The sequence below is a fragment of the Callorhinus ursinus genome, unplaced genomic scaffold (genome assembly GCF_003265705.2).
Source record: "Callorhinus ursinus isolate GAN/ISIS: 27379988/994484 unplaced genomic scaffold, GSC_fseal_2.0 scaffold23, whole genome shotgun sequence".
Taxonomy (NCBI): Eukaryota; Metazoa; Chordata; class Mammalia; order Carnivora; family Otariidae; genus Callorhinus; species Callorhinus ursinus.
In genome coordinates, this window is record NW_027397085.1 from 14422116 (window position 1) to 14445089 (window position 22974).

A 22974-nucleotide genomic window follows, 5' to 3' on the forward strand; every position below is an offset into this window, starting at 1 on the left:
GTTTTACTAAGAAAAAAAAAACCTGCCTAAGGACTCCATCGAACTTGAAGGTTGCCCCCCATCATGTGGCAAGCCAAACAGACCGGAAGAGTGATGGCTGTAGCTTCGGACAGAGACTCCTTCACTTTGATTCCAAGGCCTGCTGACAATTTGCTGAAAAGAAGGGAGACCTTCACATGGAAAGCAGGGAATGGTTTTGTTTGTTTGCTCTTATCATTTGCTACCCACTATAAATGTGCTTTTTACACTTGATTTTTGTCTCCTGAAGTTAAAGTAGTAGGAAGGGACCTATAACAGTTGAACATTCTCAAAGAGGCATACAAACATCGGGGACATTCAGATAAGAAAGTCGGCGTTAAATTGGCATGTTTAACTCAAAAGATTTCTACCCCTATAAGACATTACTGAAGTCCTGCTGCTCATGATACGATATGAAGTGGGACCAATACCCTCGAACAGTTTGGAATTCTTTACCTCTCTTATTAATCCTGATGTGCATTTCAGGAAAATTATACCATGCTGATGACACCGTTTGACATGAAGCAATAAATAAAGGCAGTGGAGGACACTTGCCCTTGGTGGAGAGATGCCATTTTTAGTCAGGCAGTCTGTCAACAACATTTATTGAGTGCCTAATGAGAGAAGGTGCCATGAGACGGAGAGGAGACGTGGGCTCTGGCACTGAGGGGCAGCCGGGACAATGAGAGAGTCAGAGGAAAGAGACAAGGCTAAGAATGCCGTAGAAGCAGCATCTCAGCAAGGGCAACCAGGAGGACGGGCAAGTCACATTGGCTGAGCACCGCCCCCCCGCCGTCCACACTAATGGCGTTTTTATCAGTGAGCTCCTTGGGCCCTGACGCAAAGCCGCGAGGAACGTTGGTCTTACCCTCCTCGAGCCTCAGTTTCCCCAACTGCAGAATGAACCCCAGCCAGGAGGCCACGACGGGCCACGCCGCTGTCGGCGCAGCTCCCTGCCCCGCGCACGCAGGCGTCAGAGGGCGCCGGAAGCGCCGAGGAGGGCACGTGGGAAGGGCGGAGCTTCAGCCACGTGAGCCGCCTCCCCGCCTTTCACGTCCGGTCAGACGACGTTCGGGGTCGAATGAGGGCAGAGCTCTGAAATTCCCGTTTTAAGGTCTGGCTGAGGCGAGGACAAAAGAATCGCAATCTGCACATTTGGCTCTAGCACATGTTCCGTCCTGTCATGTTTGTGTGATTTATGCTGGTGGAAGCAAGTTTATGGCTGGATGCCTGTGTAATCTAGTAATCCTCAGGAGCAGAGCAGGGCAGAGCCTGCTGACTCTCCCGTCTGTCTCCTTGAAGGGGCGATGCAGGGGTGGTTCTCTTTGACGGGCTGCGAATCGTCACCCACTTCCTGGTATCCTGAAGACAGAACCCAAAATGTCTGGTAGAGCAGGCTGTTCAGTTCTCTCACAGATAGTGGCCCTTGGAGATCACACCACAGAGGGATAGGAATTGGCCTTTGGGAAGAGATGAGAGCCATGAGGACTTCCGTGGTAGCCGTATGAAGCTGTAGGGACTGGGTGAAATAAAGACATCCTTCATCAGTAAGCTGGTTGCTCAATCTTGACAAAAGCACAGAGGGGAAGTCTGAATTTTCTCTTCCTCTCTTTCTCATTCAAGTGACTGAGTTTATTTGGAGGAGGTAAAGTTGGGGCAGAATGACCGTGTTCTCGTCAGACAGACGCAGCCTTAGGAAGCCAGGTCCTAACTCCCACGTATGGGAAGCGAGGCCGTCAAAAGATGGTTATATTTGTGTGCTGGAAGATTTGAATGTGGGATGTACTTATTTATTTCTAAATAACAGTATTTCCAAATAAATTCCTTCCAAATTAAATAGGCTTGATTTCATGAAAATTAAATGATTAAAATTAAATAAATTAAATGATTAGGCCATTCATTCGTTTAACAATTGTGGATTACCTACCATGGGCCATATAGGAAACACCAGGTATTGGGAGTTTAGGAAAGAGGGCTCCATCCTTGTGCTCAGAGCTCATCTTTGGGGAGGAGCAGGTATAAGGAAGAGCATGGAACATGATGGGATACCGCATATGGTTGATGTAAGTATGAGGTACCCTGGCTGTCCAGAGGAGGCCATGTTTCATGGTAAACATGTATACTGTGACTTTGAGGGTACTGTAAAACCAAGCGAATGAATGGCCCCAGGCTTGGAGACCTGTGGAAAGTCTCATTCTAGTTTGCAAGGGTAAGTTCTCATGCCCTGGAAGGTAGAGACTTAGTTGCTCTGGAGTTGCTGTAGGTTAATGAGTAGAAATGGAATGAGATTGGCTTGGAGGTGCAGGGGTTGAAATTGCTCAAAAGCTGAAAGTCCATATTCCCCCAATCCCATTGCAAGAAATCCTCTCCGTTTCACAGGGTGTCGGCCTGACTGAATCTCTGAATGCTCAAAGTTGCCATAGCCACAGGGAGAAGGGAAGCAGGGCCCTCTACCAGAATTATGAGGGGACAGATAGGAAGGGAATGGATGGGTATATTATATAACGCACTCCTAAACTTTGGGGGGTGGTAAAGTGAATTTTGATCAACTGAATCATGATTTTTAACATATTATGAAATCTGGCTCATTAAAATAGCCCTGTGAATAAAATAAAGGCATATATTTTGAAGTAAAAAATAGAACCCAAATCAAATCAAACCAGGGTTTAAAAAAAACAAAACAAAACACAGAGCCTCACTAGAGGCAATGAGAAGCAAAATGAAAGAAGACAAGAAGCAACAGAGGATCCCAAGTTTGTTTTTGTTTTCTCCCTTTATAAAGGACAATTTCAAATATCAACAGAAAGAGAGGGGCTGGTGTGATAAGGACTCGCGTACCCAGTCACTCGACTTCAATAATGTCGTGAGCTCGTAGCCACACTTGTTCCATTTACATCACCCACTCCCCTCCTCCCCCACCCCCACCAGCCCAGGGACTGAGATGGCAATGTTGACTGCGAGTTCAGGACCAGTAAAGAGAGCGGTGAGCAGGGAGGAATCTGTGCCAGTTGGGAGGTGGTTCCTGGTAGCCCCAAGTGAAGCAGTGACATCTGTGTCCCCATGCTTGTTGGTTCCTTTGCCTGCCTCTAACCTTTCTGTTTCTTTCCAGTGCTCGGGGTTTTAGATTTCAGGAAGTAGGATACAAGTGGTTTAGGTATTTTCCGTTCTAATAAAGGACCGTATCTGACAAGAAGAGGGGAGGAAGGGAGAGAGAAGGGAAATGTGGAAGGAGGAAGGCGGGACTGAGGAGTGGAGTACGATGATGAAGCTTGCAAGTGGCGAGCCACAGCCTTGGAAGACTGGAAGAACCGACCACGTTCCTCTGCCCCCGTCCAGCCTTCCCACACTCCAGGCTGTGCGTGGACAGGCTGAACCACTGCCAATTCTCCAGTAATCCTTGGTCTCTCTTCATTTTGGATTTCTTCGAGTGCTACAGCTCAGCCTTGAATGTCAGTCCCCGCACATGCGGCCCCCTGAGCCCCAGGTCTGGGTGGAGTGCAGCTTCCTGTGTCCTCCGCAGCTCCCTACACTCATGCCCATAGTGTCACATAACACACTGTTCAATCACTCATCTTCCCCCCTGCAGACCACGCACTCTGTAAGGACAGGAGCTGTGATTGTTTTGTATCCCCATCTATATCAAGTGCCCAGCATGCAGTAGAAGCTAAATATAATTTCTAATGAATGCATTTAAAATAAGCTGAAAACAGAATATGTTGGATATGCAGCAGTGCACATCCAGGAAGAGGGGAATGACCCAGGGCCTGCTTTGTAGAAATTAGACAAAAGGTAACCCAATTTTGAAAACAAATGCCACCTCCAAATTAGGGCACACTGTATGTGGGCTGAATTTCAGTCCTCACTGGCCCCTCAGTCAGACGTCCTTGCCGTGAACAACCTGCCCAACCACGGAGAGCAGACCTTTTAGGATCTTCATACCAGTGGTTCTCAAGTCAGGCCACATGTTAGAAAAACCTGGGTCACTCTTTGAAAATATCCTTGTCTAAGTTCCAATCTTGGAGATTCACATGCAATTTATCCTGGGGCACTGGTTTATTTTTAAAGCATCTCAGGTATTGCAGCCTGGGTTGAGAACTCTAGCTTTAGACAGAATGGTCACGAACATCTCGGACTAGCTCTGTCGCAGGTGTGTGTGTGCATCATATAGGCACGTGTGGCCATGCTGATGGGTTTGTGTTCCAACTGCAAAGTTAACATGTTGGCATTGGCCAACCACTGGCACTTCTTCATTCACTGCCAGGAGCCTTTGCCTTCACCCACCCACCTCCACACCTCTGCCCCCTGACCTGCCCGCCTCAAGGATGGAGCCAACAGGGAGCTGAACCGCTACCCGGCAACTGTAACTCAAGACTGGGAACAGGAGTTCTGAAGTCCTTGGCCATCTGCACCTGGCTGCCCAACCTTGAGATAGTTCCCTTATAATAAATTCCCTGCTTTAGTGGTCTTGGCTAGGAAATTATACTAATGGTATGGACCCACTTGCCAGAAATGTCATAAGATTTAATGAGCAAATAATTGTAAAGTGCTCCGTAAAAACGAATTGTTGTGCAATTGTTAAAATACTTCACTGTATAAAATTCCATAGAAATCTATGCTGCTCCTTTGGGTTTTTAAAATCACTATTTATTTGATTTATGTATATAAGACAGCATTTGCCTAAAAACCCTTTCCTACATTGGTTTTCTCTTTGATTTATTCTCTTTCCTTCTGCCAGCACACAGCCTGACATATGTATGAAGGATTTGTAAGAAAAATCACTTAATGCATAGCGTTTCCTTTGTTGTGACTGTCTTATCACGGACTGTTATAGTTGTCACTTATTCTCAGAATTGTTTGTCTAGTTTTTGCTCAGGCTTATAAATACTCACCTTGGACATGGTTTATAGACACTGTAGGGAAAACAAATACATATGCCTGAATAGTCAAGTTAGATTTATTCTTACTTTAAGGAAAAAAAATGCTTAAAGGTTTAATGTGTGCTTGATAAGCTATAATTCAGCCTGAAAGACGCAAGTGGTTTATATTTACTCTCTTGAGTAAGCTCGACATTTATGGTTTCAACTCTTCTCAGTACCTCTTCAGTAGGTTAGATCTTTCCCAGAAGAACAGATCTCAAAGCACAACTTCCAAGAATGCTATTACCAGAGGAATGGGGACTTTTAACCAACGATGTCCTGTAGAGAAGTAGAATATGAGAAACTCAAGGATTTTGAGTGTTTGTGATGTACCATGAACAGGCTTGGCTACTGATGTACCCAAGGCCACTCAGAGTGCCAAGACTTTGAAAATGTGTGAGGTAGACAGTTTGCTCTTCAAGCCCCCAAATCTCTAAACAGCACCCCCCACTCCTAGAACATTACCTCTCCTATTCCAGAAGGAAGCCATCCCAATCTGACCAGGCAGGAGTCTACTCTCTGGAGAAGGCCGCAGGGGCTAGTGTTAAAGCAGCGGGCACTACTCATCACCCTTCACCAGAGATACAGCGTGCTGTGGTTTAGGGTCCCGTGACTCAGCTTTTCCTCACACTCTGGGTCTTTGGGCAAGTTATTTCATTTTCTGATCCTCAGTTTCCCAACCTGTAAGATGAAAGTACAAATGCCTAACAGGATTATTGTGGGGACCCACGATAAGTCTAGCACAGCATCAAGCTCACAAAAGCAATTCTTTGAAGGTTTGCATCTTAATCCATGAAGAAAAGCAATGTTGAAAATGAGAGTGGGACAGCACATGGTAAAGGAAAACAGGCTTTGGTTTCAGGAGAGCTCTATACCTCTCCCTGCCACTGACAGGCTGTATAACCTTGGATATGTCACTTCATGTCTCCCACCCCCATCCCCTGAGCTGGAAAATGGAAATGACGGTGTCTACCTCACAGGGTACTTGTGTTACTAGTCAATCAAACAATACCACTGAATCCCTGGGAAAATGGGAAGATTTCACAGAGTCGATGACCATGGTTTTCATGGTCTCACTTTCAGGAGATAATTCTTCAATAGTCCTTCAATCAGTGTCGAATTGGAGATTAAAAAAACAGTGTGATTTTCATAGATCTCAGAAACTCTCTATTGACTTTACACTGAAAAGTCTCTTACTAGTTATTTTCTGCAGAGCGAAATCCAGATCAAATACTTTGTGCAAGGCTGGTGTTTCTCTGAGCTAAGATATTGCACGGCAGCACTGATTAATGCCCTCTGAGCCACTTGTAAGCCTTTCCTCTCGTAGCATGGTAATAGGTTAAGTTTCCTTCATGATTACTAATTTCATATGACTTCACAGGATGATTACATATTTATGTATTATTTATTATGCAAATCTAGCATTATACATTATTTAAAGCCATATTAACAGTATGTATTATTTATGATAGAACTGTATTAATATATATTATTTCAAGTAACTTTGGCTAGGGCTTTTTTTTTTTTCCTGTGGATCATGGGCACGGGAAGTTAGTATTCCACTCAAGAATCCATGCAGCTCTCCTTCTGGGGACATTGCCATCAAGTTCCCTATCAGTGCAACTTCTGCAGAGCCATTGTCTGTAAAATGACTCTAACATGAAGGCGCAAAGCCTGCGGGGTTCTGTGACTGCCTACAGGACTGCTTAGATAGTGCCACTCCCTTGAAAAACCACGAAGTAGGTGGTTTGTCATTGGGATTCCACCTCCTCTGACAGCAACCCCTCTTCTCAGAATGTCATCTTTCCTCTTCTGGAAAAAAGTAATCAGGTAAATCTGAGAAATGGAGCCATGGTAAAGGTACCCATCAGTTAAGAGGTATTTGTCTGCAAGCACACAGCCTGACATATGTATAATGGATTTTATAATCCTTCAGAGCCTGAAAAATCATGGCTTAAATATTGGGAATGGAGGGGTGCCTGGGTGGCTCAGCCGTTAAGCGTCTGCCTTCGGCTCAGGTCATGATGGTTCAAGTCCCACACCGGGCGCCCTGCTCAGCAGGAAGCCTGCTTCTCCCTCTCCCACTCCCCCTGCTTGTGTTCCCTCTCTCTCTGTCTCTCTCTCTGTCAAAAAAATAAATAAAATCTTAAAAAATATTAGAAATGCATCTCACTGAACAGGAAGTCCAAAGGTAGGTGAGTCCAGGGCTTTTTTTTTTTTTTACATATTTCATATTTTTTTCATATTTCAATTTCTTAAAAACAAAATTGATTGCTTAAACAAAAATAATAACAAAGCATTGTGCAATTTGTAACATCCATACAAGTTAAATATATAACAACAATAGTATAATGGCCTGGAGGGGAGAAATGCAAGCATACTGCTGAAAGATTTTTTAAATTATGCTATAAAAATACTATACAGGGAGTGATATAGTGTGACTTGAAGGGAGACTGATAATTGAAAGTTATGTACTATAAGCCCCTATACCATGTTGTGAGGAGACCAGTCACTTGGTCACAGTTGATTAAATCAGACCCTTCCCACCCTAGAAGGGGCAACTATTTATCTTGATTGAAACTAGCATATATTCTGAATATGGATTTGCCCTCTAGGGTGTTTGATTCACTAACACAAGATTGCACATAACATTGCATTAGGCCGGGGGACCGACATTCCCACAGAGGAGGGAGGGGCAGTGGTATGCACATGACCATAGGATTTACTACTTTTATCATAGTCCTCACCTTCCAGAAGCTGCTGGGCTTCTGGAACAATCTTTTTTTTTTTTTAAGATTTTATTTTATTTATTTGACAGAGAGAGATAACAAGAGCAGGAACACAAGTAGGGGGAGAGGGAGAGGGAGAAGCAGGCTTCCCGCTGAGTAGGGAGCCCGATGCGGGGCTCGATCCCAGGACCCTGGGATCATGACCTGAGCCAAAGGCAGATGCTTAACACAACACGAGCCAAAGGCAGACGCTTAACAACTGAGCCACCCGGGTGCCCCTGGAACAATCTTTTGACAGGGCACCTGGGGGCCAGCTTAGAGAAGACACCCTAACAGAATGCGGTGTCATCCTTCAGGATGCTATACCCTGAGTCAACAACATAATGTACTCCCCAGGATCATGCCCAAGAACCTAGAGACAAAAGTAGCATCACTGCCAGTGACCTGGGGGAATTTCTGCTTTCTGTTCCTGCAGCTCTAGGATCTGTAGGTCTAAAGGTGCTGGTTCTGAAAGGGGTGATTGTTTCTACCCGAGGACACAGTGAGAATCCTATTAAACTGTAAGCTACCACTGCTGCCCAGTCACCCTGGGCTTCTTAGACCAAGAAACGAGCAGGCAAAGAAAGAAGTCACTAGGTAATGGATCTGGTAATGGATCTGTCCCTGGTAATGGATCTAGATCTTGGGGAGGTTATACAATCAGAGTGGGGATTCTTGAGCCAATCAGTGATCCACTAGACCATCCCCTCTTCCTTTGGCCCACCTTCACAACACATGGACTCAAGCAGCAGCCACAACCTGAGATGGCCCTCGTGACCAGCGTCTCGGAACATTCAGGGATGAGAAGTGTGGGGCCTCCCAGTTTAGCCACCATGGCCGTCAGAGGTACAACTGGGTGGGAGGAATCTAGAATGGGCAGCAAAGGAAGGAGATAAAAAAGAATCATTAAAGGCTTTGAGACCAGCTACAGGGCTAGGGGCTGTCGCTCATCCCACTACCTTGGTAGTGTAAGTTTCCTTGTGAAGACAAAACAAACCAAATCCCGAGAGGCGGTTTCCAGATGGACTGAACTCCATTTGGAGGAAGATACAAGCAGTGCAATGGAGGGCTGTATTGATATGCCTCTGAGATCCCCTTTCAGGGTGAAAGTACTTATTTTTCTAACTGCCTGGAGTGTTGGTTAGTGACAACTGATACCCAGGTCCCATGCCAGGAATTTCCATCTGCTAATGGGAGCTGCCTTACCCAAGTTTACAGCCTATACCCAATAACTAGTTATGGGGCTGGGGAGCTACTCTCCTTCCTCAACTTGTTCAAATATAAAGGGCCATCTCAGCTCCAGCATTACCTGAAGATTTCTCGAAGATCTCTGTTGCAACTGTGTGACAGTTCACCATGTCCCTCTGTTGAATCCTGTTTCGTGATTTCATCCTCCCCAGATATCAATCCCAAGAGCACTCCCCAGTAAACCTCCTACATGCAAATCTAAGAGACTCAAAGTCTCTTTTCTAGAGAATCCAGTATATGACACCCACCAGGCTCATACTGTCCCATACAGAGGACCAGACACAGGCTGGCAAGTGGCATGCTTGACACAAAAAGAACTGCTAATACAGACTGTGAGGTACTAAACCAGCCTGGAGTGAAGAGAACCTGAATTATCTGTGAGGCTACCACCTCCACATCTTGAAAGGCTAGCCCTGGTCCCAACAGAAATATATTAAGTATCGCATTTTGAAAATGGATGGGAAAGTTCTTAGAATTTCCTATAACTGGCGCGATCTCACAGCAAAATGCCTTCACCAAATGAGAACCCAAGTCTCTTTGATAACAAATCCCTAAGACATTGGAGGCAGAAAAAAATGGCAATATGAGATGGAAGGTTTATATTTACATAAAATATAAAATGGCAGATGGAAGGGCTACATCATTAATTCACTAAAAATGTCATCTAGATTAGTCTTCTAAGACATTCCCAAAAAGCCAGTTATAAACTCAGTTCCCCAATACATGGATGAACATATTTCCCCAATACCAAGCCTTTGGGTGCAATCCCTGAAGGACCCCCTCCCTGTCCCCCGCAGACCACTGTTCCTCCTTGCTCGCCTTTACTGCAACAAAGTGTCCAAAATCCAAACGACCTAAGATGATCTGGACAACTGTCTGGATTAGGTAAAATCTTTGTGAAATGCCACTTCTTGCGTCCAACTTTCCGTTATTTCCTGCTTATTTATTATGCATGTGTATTGTCCAGTTCTCTTTGTACTCTGGCTTCCTAGTCATTAAATTTTTTTTTTAACTTTTAATTTAGATTTACAGAAAAGTTGCAAAGATAGAACAGAGTGTTCCCGTCTGCCCTTCACTCCACTTTCCCTAATGGTAAGAGCTTACATAACCATGGTACACTGTTAAAACAAAGAAATTAACATTGGGATAATACTATAAACTAAACTACAGACTTGACTTGGACTCCACCAGTTTTTCCACTAATGTCCTCTTTCTGTTCCAGGATCCCATCCAAGATACCACATTACATTTAGTAGCCCTGTTTTCTGTCTCCTCCAATCTGTAGCACTTTCTTAGTCTTTTCTAGTTTTTCATGACCTTACAATTTCAAACTCCTCTTCAATGATCCTGTAGCAAGTCCTTCAATTCCTCTTTATTGACGTTTTCCCATGATTAGACTAATTATAAGTTCCGGGAAAATACCACGAAGGTGATGTGTGCTCATCATGCCATGTCAGAGGGCACATGCTATCAACAGAATTCACATGGCTGATGTTAACTCCTCGTCTGTGTCCTTTCGATACTTTATTTTTTGGAAGCAAGTCACTAAGATTGGCCCCCGTTCATGGGGAGAGGAGCTAAGCTCCACCTCCTGGAGAGGAATACCTGCATGTTATATGCAGTTCTTCTCTAAGATTTGTTTCTTCTCCCCTTTTATTCACTCAATTATTCATTTACACCAGTATGGGCTTATGAATATTTTATTCTCTGTTGAAATCCTTTTGAGGAAATATTTTGTTGCTCAGGTTGTCCCAGCTTTGGCCACTGGGAACTTCTGTGTCTTTCTGACATGCAGGTACTTTTTTTTTTTTTTTAGCACTTTCTTACTTTCCTAATTTCTGCCATTGCAAGATGCTCTAGGGTCATCTGGTATTTTCCTTTCCCCAGCCCAAGATCAACCACTTTTCCATGGAGCCTGGTTTGTTTCATTACAGAATGGTTGTTAAAAACCAAAATCTGGGTGCTGCATGTATTTGTTGCTACTGGGCTGACACTGCATTCAGATTCTCTCAGTGGTCAGAGCTATGAAATGTATGTGCATACACCAGCCCATAGATATACACATAGCTCTCCTTCTGAATATATCTGTATCTGTATGAAAATAAACATGAGTTCATACCTATATCTCTGACTCTAATCCTGGACCCCAGGGTCTTTCTAGCTAATACCCCTTGTTTATTTGTAATGTTGTTTTTCCTAGCCATGAGAACCTGACTCCCATTTTTACTTCTTTGTTCAACCCTGGTGTACGTGTAAAGTAGTTTCAGAATTGCTAATTTACATTCTTGCAAGAAACAAATTTTCCAGTTATGATACAGTATCATGTGCAGTTCTTTTTGTTTTTGGCTTGGCAGTAATAGCTAAAAATACCATTTTCCAAAGTTAGTTAGGTCAGCTCCTTTTCCCCTCCTGGCTTCAGTAAGGTTACACCATACGTCTATAATACACCTAGATTCATTTGTCACAGGCTGTATTCTATCTTGGGATTCTCTGACATTCTGGTTGATTTGTTTGTTTGTTTGTTTGTTTTTAAAGATTTTTATTTATTTATTTGACAGAGAGAGACACAGTGAGAGAGGGAACACAACCAGGGGGAGCGGGAGAGGGAGAAGCAGGCTTCCTGCCGAGCAGGGAGCCCGATGCGGGGCTCGATCCCAGGACCCCGGGATCATGACCTGAGCCGAAGGCAGACGCTTAACTGACTGAGCCACCCAGGCACCCCCTGGTTAATTTGTTTTTAAATGTGCTAGAGTTCATTCTTTGTGGTGTACAAATCTATGGGTTTTAGCAAATGCACAGTCATGGATCCATTCCCCTAGTACTACACAGAGCAGTTCTATTACTCTAAAAAGATTCCCTGTGTGGCACCCCTGTAGTCAACTGCTCCTTCCACTTTCAACGTCTGGCCACCAGTGGTCTGTTTTACCCCCTATAGTTAGCCTTTTCCACAATATCATATAAATGGAATTTTAGACTACATAACCTTTAGGTCTAGCTTTTTCCCTTAGTGAAAAGTGTTTAAGGTTTCTCCAGGGTGTTGCATCAATCAATAGCTCATTCCTTTTCACCGCTGACTAGCACTCCACCATATGATTGTAGCACAGATTGTCTATCCATTCATCTATGGAAAGACATCTTGCTTGTTTCCAGATTTTTATCAATTATGAATAAACTTCCATAAACATGATGTATAGGTTTTTGTGGTGTGAACTTAAGTTTTCAAATCACTTAGGTACATAACTTAGGAATGGGGTCACTGGGTTATATGAATGTGTGTTTAACTTTATAAGAAACTGCCAAACTGGTTTCCAAAGTAGCTGGACCATTGTGCATTCCCACCAGCAACCTATGAGCTTCTGGTTGCTCTGCAGTCTCATCAGCACTTGATTTTCTCAGTTTTTGAAAACAATTCTAGAAGATGTGCCATGACACCTCAGAGTAGTCGTAATTTGCATTTCCCTAATGACTTGGTAATTTTTAACACTGTTCTTTGCTTGGTTCCTAAAACTCTATTGACATCAGCCTCGAAGGAAATAAACTTAGGTGGAAAAAAAGGGTGTGGGCAAGGGTGAGGTTGTGGGACAGGGAGCAAAGGAGAGGCTTGTAGGAAGTGATGCAAGAGTAGAAAGGAGGCCTTGACTGTAATTTGAAGACCGAGATCTGAATTCTGGACCCACCACCCGTGGTCTTGCGAAGGTCACTGAACCTCAGGAGCTCAGTTTTCTCATAAATCAAGTGGAGATAAGCTGTGGGAATTGTACACATCTGCAAACACAATTTGTAAGTTGCACAATGAAGGGAGACAGCGTTTGCCATTCTAGTCTCTCTCCTTCCTTAGCCAGCCAACCTTTGCAAGTGCATTCTGTATCCCTCTACCTTTATTCTTATCCAGCACCCTCTGGCTGGCCCTGGTTCTTCAAGATGTCACCGTCCCGCACAAAGTGCCTCATCACTTCCCTTTCCCTAATCTTCACCTCATGTGTCATAATTTACCTTTTCTTTGGGAAGACAGGGTTTGGGAGAAGGAAGAGCCATGACCAGTAAAGGCAAAGGCAGATCTGCACTGTGAAAGTGCACCGTATTCCATGAACAAACGGGCTGAATGCCCCACCCCTTTCACATTTCTGTGCCATAGAAAGTACTTTGGATCACAAAGAGCTTGGCTTGGGGCTCCCAGTCTTAGCCCCTCAGAAAAGTAGCTCTTGTCGGACTTCCTAAAGACTGTCTCCTCCATCAGAAGCTCAAAGGTCATTGTGGGGCTGGGCTGGAGATAGGTCATGACTTCTCTAACATCCCAGCCTATGTCCCATGCTCTGCCTCCCAGCAAATACTTTCTCCTGACAGACTCCTTCTAATCATGCAAACCACTCAGGGAAATAGCTACAAGAGGAGGACAATGAGGGTGAGGTTTTTCTAGAACCATCCACACAATTTCAGCTGCAGTTGGCTCACCAGAGACCATCCCACAAAAATGCAATGACATAAAAGCATTCTATAAACCTTAAGGTGCTATTAGATTTTTATTATCATTACTAGATATATAGTCTCCATGCTACTGTGCGAGTTGCTTTTAGGAAGCCAGAATGCCATCACCATGGAGTTCAGGTAAGGGGAATTTGGGGGCCCATGCAGGGGCCTAGAATCACACTCCACAGATGCCCCTTTCCCAGCACAGTTTCCTGATAATTGTGGCCTGGCCACTCCCTCACTCTTTAAGCAACAGCTCTGCTCGGTGTTTCTGAGCACAGACCTCGGTTCCTGCTAGAGGTAATGTTGACCTGGTGGATCAGAGGCAACCAGCCTAACATAGGGCACAGCAGCTGCCAGATCCTCTACAAACTGCTTGAAAATACATTTTAAATAATGAAGGTAAAAAAGATAGAAGAACTGGCCTCCCATCCTTACTTTGGCTTTGGGGAACCCTCTGTTGGCTCAGTCCCTGGGAGAACAGAGCTCCGGTGATAGCATGCCTGCAATGGATAAAGTGTGGAGGAAGAAGTGCTGCCTAATATTGGTTTCTGAAACACAGACAGGGACTAATGACAATTTGCTGGGCTTGGGTCTCCTTTGGCTGCCTCCAGAAAGGTAAGACAAAGGCAAAGCATTTGCCAAAATATTCTCCTTCTACTGTCTCCCCATCCTCAGTCTCTGGCGTCAGCTTTGCTGGCAAACATTTTAGCCCAACATAGAGGCTTACTGTGTAGGAATCTCAACCAAGGTCCGGGTCCAGGACTCAGTCAAGGCAGGAATCACACAAAGGCCACGGTGTAGGGTCCCAGGCCGCTGTTCCAAGCTCTCCTTTGTTGCTTCTTTCTTTATAGACAGGACCTGTGTGGGCACATGTGATGGGTGGGAGAAGAGGAGGAGCAGACAGTGTGGTTCCTCTATGAAAAGCAAGGCCAACAAGCAGCAACACAACCCTCAGCTATTCTGTGCTCAAAACCAAAGAGCTGTAAGAGGCCACCTCTGGTTTCTGCAGGCAGCTGTGCCTTGAGCCATTTCCCCGGTTAGAAAACAGAACTCCTCTCCTCTCCTGCTCCCCCACTCATGGAAAGGAGGTGAATGTGTAACAAACTCTACCCCAGGCCCAGCCAGTGGGGATCCCCAGCAGGGAGGCTGGGCTCACAGGAAGTCTCCGAGATGTTATGCACTCGCTACCCACTGCACAGCATGTCCTTCGTGGCAGCCTACTCATCCTCATCTTACAGTGGTTCTGACAGTTTTCTGGTGATGTCTGAGAGTAGGCCGGGCCCAGAAGCCACTACCAGAGCTTCTCCTCTGGGGACAAGACAACAAGTGGATGAGTCCAGCTTTTGGGGTCGGGACGTAACTTGCCTCCCTGCTGTCAGCAGAAGCTACTGAGAAAGCTCTTGCCCTGGAGGAGTGAACAGATGCCCCTTATGGACAAGACGGGACCAATCTGTCACAGTTCTCCATTGTTCCTCCTCGGGGGGTATTCAGGACAAGACATTCAGTGGCTTAGGTACAACTGCCCCACGAGCTGAGACTCCCACTTTCCCTCCCACTCAGGAAAGCAAATCGTCGAGTGAGAGAATGAGAGCTACTTATTTTGGGCTTAACTCTGAATCCACACTCACATATTAAAATTCACTTATTTTCCAACTGTGGTATTTATCTGCTACAGATAACTTGCAAAACCACTTCTGAAAGTGGGTTCTGAGAGCATGATTAAGAATACTATTCTAGGGAATGAGCGATTTGTTGGGGGCAGGGGTGAAGGGAGAGTCCCATGTGTAAAAAGACTGTAAAAAAGAATTTTTCTATGTTTCCTTCGTTTCTACCACCACCTGTAGTCTTTGATCTCGATTTGCCACTCCAGAAACATAGAAAGGCCAGGAGAAGGGCCGAGGGGGATATTTGCCCACAACTGGGAAACAACAAATGCAAGATGCCTTAAAAACTAGAAATAAGGTGCTGAAGAGAAGAGTCTTAAGTGTGCCACTTAATTATGTCACATCACCTAAGTGCACATATTTTTGGAATCTTTGGAGAGAATGGAGAAAAGAGCTGTCAGCATCCTTTTTAAAAAGTTCACAAGGAATTATCTGGTATATCTCCCTACACTAATCATGGCAATGGTTTCACCGGGGTCTACCTAAAGAAGACGTTTCCTTAAACTAAGCAGATAGTACCCCTTTGGGAGGTATTAATGTACACGAGATAGATTTTGAAACTGCAAACATTAGATAAATAATGCAAATTATTTAAATGGTCTCGCTATTTGGTGGCAGAATGACTCAGGCCAAATCAGATAATAGTCAAGTTGAAAAATCCAGATGGGCCTGAACGGAGTGGTGGAAAAAAAAATCTGGCTGCAAATCACCCCCTAATTCACCTCATCCCTTTTTCTGGAGCAAACAAAGACCCTAAAGCTCTAAGAGGACTGTGAATGAAAAACAATTCTGGAAACAAAATTAGCGTGACTCAGAGCAGGGCAGTTGGAAGCCTGGGCTGGTCTGGCACACTCCCGGGCTGACCCTGTTAACAAAAGGAGAGAGCAAAACCTGCCCTTGCGGCTCCTGGTGCTGGAGGTGTGAGCAGCAGAAGAGCAATGGCCCGGAAGCCCCACAGTCACAACAGACACAGGAGGGGCTGGACCTGCGCACGGACCCAGAGGCCAAGAATTTGAAGGAGGGGATGGTCTAAAGCCAAGTGGAGAGCCCAGTGCTATGGCACAGGTACAGGAGGCTGAAAGATAGTTAGGGTCAGGGAGTAAGCAGAGTCAGAGACCATGCTGGATTTTGGCACATAAACACACATACACACCCACATGCACACGCACGCATGCACGCACCGTGAGCTCCTTGAGAACAGGAATGTCTCTTACTCCCTCTGTATCTCCAGCATCTCACCAGAGTGCCAGGCAATAGCAGGTGCTCAATAAGTGCTTTGGGAGGTAAAAATGTGGAAGTAGGGGCGCCTGGGTGGCTCAGTCGTTGGGCATCTGCCTTCGGCTCAGGTCATGATCTCAGGGTCCTGGGATCTTCCCCCCCACGCCGCCTCCTCAGGGGGAAGCCCGCTTCTCCCTCTCCGGCTCCCCCTGCTTGTGTTCCTGCTCTCACTGTCTCTGTCTCTGTCAAATAAATAAATAAAATCTTAAAAATAAAATGTGGAAGTGGGTCAGATCAGATGAGCAGCAGGTCCTGGGAAGGTACAGATGAAGGTGTCACGTCAGACACAATGGTTGGTCTGTCTGAGCTGGCTTTGGGGGATCAGCTAGGAATCAGAGGGACCAGAAGTGTTGCAAGCCGCAGCCTATCTAGGCAGCCGAGATGCAGCTCGAGCAACAAGGAGCTGCCAGTTGTGAAGCCATCTTGTAGCAAGAGGCACTATAGTGCAGTGCTGAAGAGTGCAGGGCTGTAGTTAGGGTCCCTGTGCTCAGGTCTGGGCCCGCTGCTTAGTAACTATGAGAGCGTGGACCACTTACTGGTTCTTTGACTACCCGATTTCCTCATCTGTAAAATGAGACTAACAACAGTGCTTAGCATAAAGAGCGGAGAGAGCTAAATGAGCTATTGCAATTAAGTGTTAGGAGCAGTGCCTGGAATACTGGAAGTGCCCAATAAATATTAGTGATTACTATTATCAGTTAACCTTCTCCTCCATCCAAAATGTTTATGTGTACTTGGTGCCAGCATAGAATGAGACCCAGAACTTAGACTACCCAGGAGGGCTCTGTTGGGAATGTAAGCTGCCCTACCTCTCAAGTGTCTGACTCTCACGGCACTTACATTGGTTAAGATACCACCTCCCCCCTCCCCCGCCCCTGCATGGACCATTGCAGTAGTCTCTCTAACTCTGCCTTTAGTTTCGGTCTTATCCAGCCAGAAGTGATATTTCTAAAATGGGAATCTAATCAGACGATCTCATTGGCTTGCCTAATCTCATGATTTCCATTTGTCCTCGAGACCCTTTGGGTTTCCTTTCATAAAGAGGATGAGAGAGCTCCTCAGAAAAATAGCTGACTCCAGGACCAGAGCAGGAAATATATAAAAAGAACCTGGAACATCTTGCAGTGCCAGAAAGTAAGGAAGTGCTCACATAAACAGAAAACCCCACAATGAGGGGGGCATGTAGAAGGGATGCAGGAACTGACTTAAAAGAGCTTCCAAGGGCCAAATCTGGAACAATTTGAACACAAAATAAATCAAATAGTATTAGATTATAACCCGAAGTAGAAGATAAATATCCCTGAGTTTGTATTAATGTAAGTAAATGATTGAATAAATAAATAAATGGTAGAGAAGGGACAAATTTCCCCTGCAGAAGAATTCCAAATAAATTAGGTAGCTGTTTCATTTACCCTCAAGGAGGGAGCCTAACTCCGCACTCCCGAAGACTTCCTTCCAAAGCTGTAAATTGTGGTGAGAGGGGAAAAGAGTGATTTTATCGTGGAAAAACTTGGCAAACACTAACTCAGCCAGGTGATCAAGGTCAGCCTCAGCAGTGTGACTCCTAAGTGATAGAGTTCTTACATGAATAGCATGTGCCTCTGCTACAGTGTGATGAGCTTGGCCCTTCCTCTGGAGTCTTCCTCCCAAAACTCGTAACTCCGGTCTACTCACGACAAAAACATCAGACAAATCCACTATCTGACCATACTCCTCAAAACTGTCAAGGTCATCAAAAACAAGTAAGTCCGAGAAATTGTCACAGCCAAAAGGAGCCCAAGGAGACAGAACAATTAAATGCTATGTGGTATCCCAGATGGGGTCCCGGAACAGAAAACAAACACTACATAAAAACTAAGGAAATCTGAATAAAGTATTGGCCGCAGTTAATAAAAATATTTCCCAATATGGGTTCCTCAATTGCCATACATGTACCCTGCTAATGTCTGGTTCCAACTCTGTATAATTTTCACAATTTTTCTCTAAATCTGAAACTGTTCTAAAAATTGAAGGTCATTAAAATGAAAGAAAACAGGAGAGAATCAAAAGACAAACATCACCTGCTTCGGAATTCTGGGAGGCTCAATTACCATTAGACCAAGCACATTCCCAATTCAGCAGCCACAAACCCCCTCCCCACAGGCCCACTCAAACTCTGAGTTCTTCCAAAAGGCAACAACAGGGTTACCCCACTTCCTTCCACTGAGGACACAGAAGGCACCCAGGTCCACCACCTCGTCAGATAGAGGCAGCCGGGCACAGGGTCGACGGGCACCTCAAGCCCTGGAAGGAGGCCAGTGGGCTCTGCCATGAGCCCGGGCGAACTCTGAACCAGTTTCCTTGTCTATAAAGTGATAAAATAATAATACTTAGCACAGTGAGTTGTGGAGATAATATATAAAAGTGCTTAACACGGTGCCTGGCACATAATGATTGTGGAGGATTATTATCTCATTTTCCCCAGAACTTGCCAGGAGAGCCCAGGGTGTAGATTCTACAGGCAGGAGAAACTGAAATGCTTCCTGCTCTCTAGAAGTTTCTTGTCAAAACCAAAGTAGACAGATATAGTAGAGGTGAGCGTCTCCATCAGGCAGTGAATTGTCTAAGTGACTTGGCCAGAGCTAGCTGAGAAGACCGTGCTGCAGTTTATTATGGAACTGCTTTCAGAGGCTGAGTGTTTGGAAGGGAAGCCACGTCGAGGCCTAACATTTACCCTGAGGCGACTCACTTGGCCATTTGCTGACTGGATTGATTTCCACAGGATCAGGAAGCTCTGTTTTAATATGTTCCAGCCAGTTTTCAGCCTACACAATGATTACAATCAGATCTAAACCAGTTTGAGCAGAATTTGCCAGTAAAATGTCATAAGACTGCAGAGCCAATTCTTTATTACTTCAATAAATCTAAACATACAACAACTACGGTTTTAACAACAACCCGTTGTGTGGTGGTAATTTTAACACAAATAGCAATTGAGTGTGTCTGGTATGATGTGTTCCCACAATTTTGAGGTCACCCTGCTGGCTGAGCATAATTCCATTCTTCCCCACTGCCACTCCCCCCACCCCCCCACCACGGATAGTTACCGAAGTTCTCCTTTATAACTGCTTGGCTATTTGACCAGGTAGAGATGCCAGTTGGTGCTGGCATCACTGTCCTTCCTTTCTGAGGACCCCTGGAGTAATTCTCTGTCCCCATCCAGCTGGGCAATTTCCCGGCAGAGTGGAAAAGCTCCTGGATGCCAGATCTGGAGGCCGAGTTTCTGGCCACCAGAAGCCCCTGCTTGCTCCAGCTCCCATAAGCCAGACTCTCAGAAAGGCACAGAAAGGAGGACTTTCCATGATCATCGGGCCTAGGCCAAGCCATCTTGTAGGGTCTCTTCCAGAATTTTGACACATTCTTATTTCTGTGTGGTTAAAAATGACATACTCAGGAGGTACACTAGTCAGTTCCTTTTAATAGAGTATCAGTCCATCTCCATGTATTTGTTATGAATCCACCATGTCTAGCATCACGGGACGAGCTTTAGGTCATCCTCGCAAGCAGGTCATTGACAATACATGTTCTGTGTTTTCTTTTAGCATTATCTTTCCCAGTCTAGGTGCCTCATCAATTCCACAATACTTCCAACATTTCCTATCTTAAGGTTTCCTTTGTTTCTCTTTCATTTTATGTCTTTCACATTCTATAATTTTAGTTCTCCGTTGTGCAGGGGAAATAAAGTAGTGAGTTAAACTTTATATGATAAAGTCAAATAAAGCACAATAACAATTTGGGTCCTTCTGGCTAAGTGAAAGATTCTAGTGAGAATTTCCCGACTACTCTATTCCATGATAAATAGTTGATTAATTCTATTCTCAGCCATTAGGGGAAAGGTAAGTGATGTTCAGTGAGCACCTACTATGTGCCAGTCACTCTGCTAGGTACTTTATAGACATAATTTCATTGGGACTAGAGAGATTAGTTATAGTCATCACAAATTTGCTTTTTTTTGGTTTTCAGGCAGTTGAATTTCCCATTTCCCTGAACACACCACCAACAGCACACAAGAACAAACGCCCTGATCGGTGCATTAATACCTGACCTTCATCAGGGAAGGATTGTCCTATTGAATCTAGCATTTTTATATATTAGCAATTCAGTAAGAGTTGTTGAATTGAATAGATCATCTGGTTTGAATCTTTATATCAAATCTCTATGTACGAAATCTTATGGAAAAAAGCTAAGCTAACATTAAATCTTATGTAAAAAAACCTTTAAAAAAATCTAAGCTAACATTAAAACTTATTCAAAATGGGGGCGCCTGGGTGGCTCAGTCATTAAGCATCTGCCTTCGGCTCGGGTCGTGATCCCGGGGTCCTGGGATCGAGTCCCGTGTGGGACTCCCTGCTCAGCAGGGAGCCTGTTTCTCCTGCTCCCACTCCCCCTGCTTGTGTTCCCTCTCTTGCTGTCTCCCTCTCTCTGTCAAATAAATAAGTAAAATCTTTAAAAAAATAAAAATAAAAATTATTCAAAATGTATACAAATATTTTGGAGTGATTTCTGACATTTAGATCTGTCTTTGTCCAATATTTGGATGTCTTGATAAGAAAACAAGAACTAAACCAATATTTGAGCTACTCAAAAGATCAAGTGCCAGGTTAACTCATCCTGAATACTATTTTGGCTTCAGAAAACTCCAACTGCAGAAGTAAAATTAAATAGCAGCACAGGCTCTGCATACATAAGTAAGCACAGTCAACTCAAGTTTCCCGTCCTTGCCGAGTCAGTCCTACTTGATGACTACACACGATGGGCCCAGGGCACGTTACATCACACATATGGGAGAAAATGAAGTATTCGGTCATTCAACCAAAATGGATTTCCTGAGGATGCATCGTAGGAGGACCTGTAGAATACAGTCTGGAGAACACAAAAGATTAATAAGAGAGGGCCCCTCTCTTCTTGGAGAGAAAAGAGTAGCACAGTTAAAAGAGATATGAAAGAATGCAAAAGTAGGATCCAATTAAACTTAATTATATCTATACAGAGATGCATATATCTGATTGAAACCATTCGAAACTGAATTCTGAATTCAACAAATCCTTTTTTTTTTTTTTTAAGATTTTATTTATTTGACAGAGCCCAAGCAGAGGGAGAGAGAGGGAGAAGCGGGCTCCCCGCTGAGCAGGGAGCCCGATGCGGGACTTGATCCCGGGACCCGGGGATCATGACCCGGGCCGAAGGCAGCCGCTTGACCGACTGAGCCACCCAGGCGCCCTTCAACAAGTCCTTTTCGTGTGCTAAGTAAGTGCAGGGCTTAGGACGGCCTGCCCTGTTCATCCTTGAACCTCTCGTTTCCTACAAAATGCCTGGCAATTAGCAGGTAAAAACAGCACACTGTGAATGAGTGAATAAATGAATCTTACTGTATGGAAAAAGCTTACAAGGGAGTAAAGCAGTAAGACAAATATATAAATAACTATAATATTCACTAGCAAATGATTCCAGGGCACAGTGTTATGAAAGTTTACAAGTGGAGAAGACACTAAGTTGAAAATTAGGAAGACGGGTTCAGCGACAGATAATATAGTTTGAGTGAATTCTAGGGCAGCGGCAGAGGGTGAGGCTGTAAAGGTAAGCTGTGGCATGTTTTAACACCTTCTTAGGCAACGGGAGCCACAATGGGATTTCTAAAAAAATTTTTTTAATTAATTAATTTATTTATTTGACAGAGAGAGGGTGCGATAGAGCACAAGCAGGGGCAGAGACAGAGGGGGAGGGAGAGGCAGGCTCCCCGCGGAGCAGGGAGCCCGATGCGGGGCTCGATCCCAGGACCCTGGGATCACGACCTGAGCCAAAGGCAGACGTATAACGGACTGAGCCACCCGGGCACCCCCACAATGGGATTTTTAAAAACATAACAATCTAATTGAGCTATGCAATGTTAAGAATAAGCCAGAGATAGGAGTGCCCGGGGGGCTCAGTCAGCTGGGTGGCCGACTCTTGGTTTCAGCTTAGGTCATGGTCTTGGGGTTGTGGGATTGAGCCCTGTGTTGAGCCCTGTGTCAGGCTCTGCACTCAGTGGGGAGTCGGCTTGAAGATTCTCTCCCTCTGCCCTCCTCATGCTCTCTCTCTCAAATAAATAAATAAATAAATCCTTTTAAAAAAAAAAAATAATAATAATAAGCCAGAGAGCTGGGTCAAGCAGATTGCAGTGGGAAGAAAACAGAGATAGGAACATGGTTAAGGAGGGTCTATAACAATTGCATAGGTAATAAGAAATAAGAGGTTGAACTAAAGTGGACAGTATGATAGGGAAAAGAAGTAATTTTTCAAACACATAACAAAAGTGAGTTCTTTGCTCGCTAGAAGTTTCTGGTTGAAACTAGGTTATAGTTTACATGCTTACTGGGTGTATATGCAGTATTGGTATGAGGGATGGAGCATAAATCTAAATTTGAGGCTGAGAAGATGGTTTCTACAAAAGCAGTCTGTGCAGAACTGGGGAGAGGTAGAGGAGAAGATGCAGCCTCCACAAGTTCTATTAAAGGTTAGAACTTTATAGGGATTTAGTGAAAGGAGATTTCACTCTGAGCTGGAGGCCAGGGATGGTGAGGATTTGGGGCATAA

General features: G+C 44.6%; 1 long non-coding RNA gene across 1 annotated transcript in view; it reads right to left on the reverse strand.

Annotated features, from left to right (window-relative positions):
* LOC141374925 (uncharacterized) overlaps positions 1 to 1094 on the reverse strand; it is a 132149-nt gene extending 131055 nt beyond the window's left edge. The window contains exon 1 of the long non-coding RNA XR_012382135.1: positions 887 to 1094. This is a non-coding gene — a long non-coding RNA (uncharacterized lncRNA). The remainder of the gene's footprint in view (positions 1 to 886) is intronic.
* Between the last annotated feature and the right edge of the window lie 21880 nt (positions 1095 to 22974).